We start from the raw sequence: 6,657 nt of genomic DNA on the forward strand, positions 1-6,657 counted from the left end.
CACAAAAGTGATCACTGCAGGCCTAATTAAGATGCATTCACAGCAGTGAAATCAATCTTTCACAACGGCTGTCCTCTGGCACGCCCCTAAGAATCTCTAATGCATGCAGCTGTTTGTAATACCAAGTCTGATGTGGTCGTATATTCAAACTCCTGCACTTACATACAGTATCTTCAGACAACAGACAAGCTACAGGCAACAACTAATCCAGCTGCTGTAGTTCTGTCACTCACCAGGTGGAACGTGTGGAGGCCTGCAGCCCAGGTGAGTAGTTTCAGATCGCTGGGTCACTCCTTCTGCTGTTCGGGTTAAAAGTGTCTTTCCTTACGCACCTACGACCTTCTCTGGAAGATAACGGCACCTGAGGAAAGATGAAAAGAGACACTTTTTAACTTCAGATTTACTGCCAGATTTGATGTCACACAGGTCTTTTATTGACCAGTAAAACAACCAGTGTCGCTGCACTTACTGTATTTCACATGTGGATATGCATTGTAGTGTGAATCTTTGTGTTTGTATCCACAAACATGCAGTCTCTGTTTATAGGTTAAAGAGTGTACACGCTGAATTGATGACTAGGTCAGTGGGCGACTGTCTGTCACCGACTGAGGTCCAGACATGTGTGGCCTGCGTAGTTCAGGGTCACTAACCTGCAGACCCAACAGAAGCACGAGATCCTGGTTTGACTTCAGAGTTCATACATGGGGTCAGAGGAAACACTGATTGAGGGCAAAGCTTGAATGATGTTACTGTACGATCACAGCCTCGGGTTATTTGCTCTATTTAAGCGGCTCAGGACGCTCACTGACTACTCTACTCCACACTTTAAGAGCTTATTTAGTACGGCTGGCAAAACATCACAAGAGATAACACAAATATCCAAGCTAATCACACTTACTTTCTTAACAAATAGGAAACAGACTGACTGAAATGAATCTATATTTCTCCTTAACCCCCATTACAAAAGTTGACCAAATCTAGCATTAAGCGCAAGCAGGAGCAGTGAGACGCCTACCTGCTCAGCTTGTTGATGCTCTCTACAGCTGTCAGGAACACCACGCAGCCTGGAGACATGCGACCTGCCCCAGATGTCGGCTCATGTGGCTTACAATACATGAAATAAATTGAGGACATAAGGTGAGAAATCTACTTTGCACATCCAGAGGGGGTTCTCCACCCAACAACACCTCCCCAGGCCAGATGTTTTCCACTTATTTAACAACATATAAAACATGTAATCATACTGACGGAGCTTCTCAGAGACGTGACAAGGTAAAATGAGTAGCCTAACTTCAGAATGTTAAACTACACTAACATGTAACCCTTGTGGATACTGGTGTACTTAGTTTTTGTTTTTTAGAATAGATATTTTTGGGTCTTTTTGCCTTTATTGGTAGAACAGCTCAAGATAAACAGGAAAAGGGGGGAGAGAGAGACAGGGTGACACGTAGCAAAGATCCACAGGTTGGACTTGAACCCATGGACTCAGACTTGGTACATGGGGTTCCAGCTCCACCATATAAGTATAAAAATGTAGAAGAGAAATAAAGTTATATTCCCACTAGCTCCAGCAGTACACTGACTGGATCTTCCACCTACCAGACACGTAACTACATTTCAGGTGATTTTTGATATTAAGCTAAAACAGTTAGTTGACTAATTGACTTGTCGATCAACAGAAAATAATTCTGCAAGTATTTTTGTTCAAATATTTGCTGGTTCCAATGTCTCAACTGCTTTTGCGACGAGCGCTTTTCATTATTTGTTTGTTCTATAGGCCAAATGATTGATCTATTGTTTGAGAAATATATAATAGACTAATCGATAAAGAATGAAATGAAATTAAAAATACTATACGTAATCTAAGTTTTTCCAACATTTTCACATCCTCAACATAAACAGACAATCTTGGTATGCATCCTTTAGGTTAGTTTCTAGGGTGAAGACACACAATATGTGGCACATTATACATTTGCTCTCTGGTGGACAAACTGTGTAATGGTGAAACTGTTCCTAACTGATCCCAAACCCAGCATGGCATTTCTGTACTGCAATTTCTTGTTATTTATGGGCAGACATATGATCATAACAGTTTAATCATAACAGTTGATGTTACTGTATAACATGATAAATGAATACAGTTTAGAATAGTTTATTCTGTATACACAGAAGAGTAGATTGTGGCCAGGTCATATATATCTCAGTCACTAGTGAGAAACCTCTGTAATGCAGAGATTTATACACTCTCTGAAGAGGGTGTATACAACCAGACTACACTTCAGTTTACATATTATGGTTTAAAAAAAGGGGTTTGTGGTCCTGATAGAAGAAAAGCTTCATCTCATTATTGTTTGCTGGCTTAAAGTTCTAACATGAGGCAAGGATGAGTAATCTGTTTTTTACTGTACAGCTGTACTGATTTGGTGCCAAGTATGTAACAACAAAGTACTACATCTTTACAGATGTGTGCTCTCTGTGTGGTCTTTGGTTCCTGAGAAACACCTTTGGGAATTCTTACTTTATATATATTTTTTTAAACTTTTTTTAAAACCCATCAACTTGAGCTGAAGCTAATTGCGTCTAACCTTTGTGCTCCCAGCAGTGTGTGCGTGCTGCTGGAGGCTCAGCGGTTTTAGTTTGTATCCGCCTACAGCAAAACCTGCGGAAATCTTCAGAGCATTAGTAAATACACAACAACGAGAGCACGAACTCAGGGTGATAAACGTGAAACTACAAGCGTGTGAAAGGCAGAACAAAAGCCCGGCAACATTCATACAATGTGGCTTAAAAACAGAGCCAAAGAAGGATGATAGTTTCTCCTATAGAGAGCTCAATTAGCACAACAAGCTAAAATGCTACGGTTTTTGAATGCGGTAAGGCAAAGATAAACTCGGTATAACTTACTGTACGTTGAACTTAACCTGCAGCACAGAAACTGACAAGAGTAGAAAGATAAACGTTTTTATCAACACACAACAGTGTGTGTAAATGACACAGCTTTCATTGTAACCAGGCTAGGAAGATGCACTACACTGAGGTTAAGTTTACAACAGCATACCATAGCTATACATTAAGTCTGTGTGAGGGTATTTAAGAGGAGACAAGCCAAAAAGAGCTATAAATGCCTTAGCCTTAGAATAGCTAACTTCAACTTACCACTTAGGTTAGCAATATGACCAGAAGTGGCTGCTTCGTCTGCCGGTAACTCGGTAAACTACAGAGATACACACAGGAACACATGGATCCCCAACAAGTGTCAGTGTGTAGAGAGTTACATCAAAGATAGCAAATAAAGAAGATGAGCTGCACGAGAGCAAAGCTGGCTCTTCTTCCGGTCCTAAAAGTTGTGACATGACGCATGCGCCTCTGTACAAGGCATGAACTTTAACATTTAGACATTTTGTACAAAACATGACAGAAGTGGTAGTTTTTTTTTTTTTTTTTTTTAAATAGACATTTTAATAATCTAACCTGGAAGCTACAGGCCACGTGAACGCCAAATCTGTGTACATTTATGGTATCCAGAAAAAGAGCAGAGTGAGAGTTCTGTCTTATTCCTCCTCTCTAGCCACCTCTGAAGTACATTAAGATGTTTTTGACTCTGGCGCCATCTAGTGGACAACCAGTGAACTAGAACCTGTATTTACCTATTGATTTGGCATCACCAAACCAACACAAACCCAAAGTAAATTGCAGTACAATCCCTGGGGCTAAAAACTGAATTTTAACATTTACTGATTTAACTTTTGGTAATGACTACTGGTGAAGGTTTACTACTTTTTTGATCAAACTTGGAGAGTTTTACAGTTTCCCATAATGTCTTCACGAGACTTTTCTTCTTGTCACATTACAGGATTTGTGTGTTTAAAGGAAAAAGAAAAAAAAACGTTTTCGGAAAATTCTCAGAAAGCACAAGGAAATGTTTAAATGCCACAGAGGAATATGTCAAACACAGGAACAACAGCTGCATAGTCACTAACACTGGCTGAGTCACGGGAGACAGGGGTTCGCCCACAGCCTGTATTTGGAGCGATTGTTAACATTTCTTCTTGGAGAGTCAAAGACCTCAGTAACTTATCTGCCAACCAAATCCAATCTATATTTCTTTGTTTGATCCGTCATTTAATTTCGTATTACAGCACACTGTGGCTACAGTAACATTTCATTATAATACAATAAAATTAGTAAAGCAATTTAAATTATAACAGCAGAATAGCTCTGCCTTAAGAAAATAGAACCTGCATCAAGGTTTTCTATAATATTTTGTATAGAGCGCTGTAATACCCAGTATGATGCCTGTGCAGAAGAGTATCAGTGTTGATCTGCTGCAGTGGTGGAATGTAACTAAGTAAATTTACTCAGATATTGTATTTAAGTACAAATTTAAAGGGAAATGGTACAATTAGTCAATTATTAATAAGCTGATTTGTCAATTATCCAAAAATGAATCAGCAACTTTTACTTAGTCACATTTTCAGTGTCTGACTTGTACTTGAAATAGAGTATTAGTACTTTCCGAACACACAGATGTTTTTGGACCTTAAGAAGTACTTGAGTGTTCTGGTTCACCTGCGAAGAGAGACAAAACAACTTCAAACCATACAGCCACATCCACATGTGGAGTCATTCAGCAGGGCCCTTTGTCTAATCTGTAATCCGTCCATGCTCCAATTAAGTGCCACTTCCCTTTGATACATACAAATTCTTTCAACTTTTCTTTCAACAGGTTAGACATGATCATTTGTGGGAAAGAACATCCAGGCTTTCACTACCAAATGTTGTTTGAAAGGCAGGACATGGGGTTGTGCATATGACCAGTAGGTGGTGATCAAGTGCTGTGCTTTACAGTATGTTCCCATTTTCTGCATCTAACTTCACCTCATACAGGCTGACATGCCAAAAAAAAGATCTTATTATATATAAAGACATTTCTCTTTGCTTACAGTCAGTTAGAATTAATGTAATGCTTGCCCAAGTCCAATTGACATAAAGAAACATACATCATGAAAACATAACAGTTTTATTGTGTGAGTGAGGATGAGAGGCATTTTGTACCTCACATATGGTCTATATTTTGATGATACAGGTTGCCCCGTATAACCCCTGCCTCTGTTTGGATCAAAATAATGACGCTTATTAATCTCCAGCACTTTTTAAAACATCCACCACGCTGCACCAAATCACGTAAAGATTTGTCACCATTTTGACATAGTGAGATTTTTTTCCCACCCATGCATCAGTCAGATCTGTCCATAAATCTACTCTCACTTTAATGAGTAGAGAGGTAATCAACAAGAAGTGATGCCAGGCGTGGTAATAAATTCCGCAGGAATACTAATTGGGGTTTTGAAGGGTCAGAGGACTGTGCCTGCAACATAAACCACTCTGTCACATGCTTCTTACATTGGGCTTCTCATCTTATGTACTTGTGTTTCTTCCATTAAAGCGCTGAATGAATCAAACAATGTATTTTACATTGAATATATATGTTTCTGACATAAATATGATGTAGATTATATGATAAGATGGATGTGCTATGTCCTTATTTTAAGTTTGATTATTTTGCAGTGTAATGCAATATGTTATTTCAACTCAAACATTTTGAAACTGATTATATTTAAAAATTAGAAGTAACACAAAACTCAATTTTGTAAAACATTATTGATTAAGCAGCTTGTTATTTTAAGTGACACTAAGAAGTTGGATGTTAAAGTAACATTCCTGATTAAGTACTTTTTACTTGTTATTTTGTTTTCAAAATAAAAGTAAAGTTAGTGTCACTTAAAATGTTTATAGTAAAAGCTACTTAATTAAGAATGTTTTTAAATTGAGTTAGTGTTACTTAACATTTTCAATGTAATCAGTTTCAAAAAATTTTTTTGAGTTAATTGAACTTATGTGGTTTTACAATTTGAGTTGATGTTATCCTTCATATAGAAAGCACAACAACTAGTTATCATGGAACATATCTGTGCTGCTTAATGTCTGCCTTAATTGAAAGAAATTCTCTGTGGGACGTGGGTGTGGTGGAAGAAATGTAAAGATTTCATCATTCATTGTGCAGAGCCACAACAAATCCACTTTTTGTTCAGCCGAATCTTAATTACTGTTAATCACAATTAACTGGCCAATAAAGTAGATAGAATTAATGGACAATTGAGGGCCAAATGGCCATTCTTTACCTCAACAAAAACCCACAGAATGAAGGCAGAGAATTCTATAACAATAAGTAAAGCTTGGTGATCAGAGGAGAGCGTCGAAATGGCCCAAAAACAAAAGAGTTTGTCCAGAGGGGAGGATTACATTTATCAGGACTGCAGAGCTGCCATGCAGACAGAGACGGGATCAGAGAAGGATAACTCACAGAAAGCAGGCTTAGTGGAAAAGGAAAGAAAAAAGCGGAAGCAATCTGAATAATAAAAGAGTAAATGTATGAAATAGGACAAAAAAAAAAGTTTTAATTATGTCGGTTGTATTTTGGAACATGAAATTGCTAATTATGTCAACAATGATTCCGTAAAATTGTTATCTCCAGAAAAGATTTGCTCATGCCTTTTACGCCGTGCAGCATTTTTAAATGAATTAATTAGGCGATCACAGTAATTACTGTTTATATTGTTGTTAATGAGCCCAAAGGCAAGCGAGCTGCACTCATCC

General features: G+C 38.0%; 1 protein-coding gene across 3 annotated transcripts in view; it reads right to left on the minus strand.

Moving 5' to 3' along the window:
- The window catches only part of LOC127366405 (neurocalcin-delta A), a 62,922-nt gene extending 59,610 nt beyond the window's left edge, over positions 1-3,312 (minus strand). Inside the window, exons 1-3 of one of the 3 annotated variants that reach the window (XM_051405253.1) lie at positions 1,016-1,104; positions 470-650; positions 234-361 (exon numbers count right to left, since the gene is read on the minus strand). The gene's annotated coding sequence lies outside the window, so the exon portion shown is untranslated. Of the gene's footprint in view, positions 1-233; positions 362-469; positions 651-1,015; positions 1,105-3,156 lie in introns of those variants that run through there. The other 2 variants (XM_051405252.1, XM_051405254.1) reach the window with 2 other exon arrangements.
- Positions 3,313-6,657: the final 3,345 nt, after the last annotated feature.

The sequence above is a fragment of the Dicentrarchus labrax genome, unplaced genomic scaffold (assembly GCF_905237075.1).
Source record: "Dicentrarchus labrax unplaced genomic scaffold, dlabrax2021, whole genome shotgun sequence".
Classification (NCBI taxonomy): Eukaryota; Metazoa; Chordata; class Actinopteri; family Moronidae; genus Dicentrarchus; species Dicentrarchus labrax.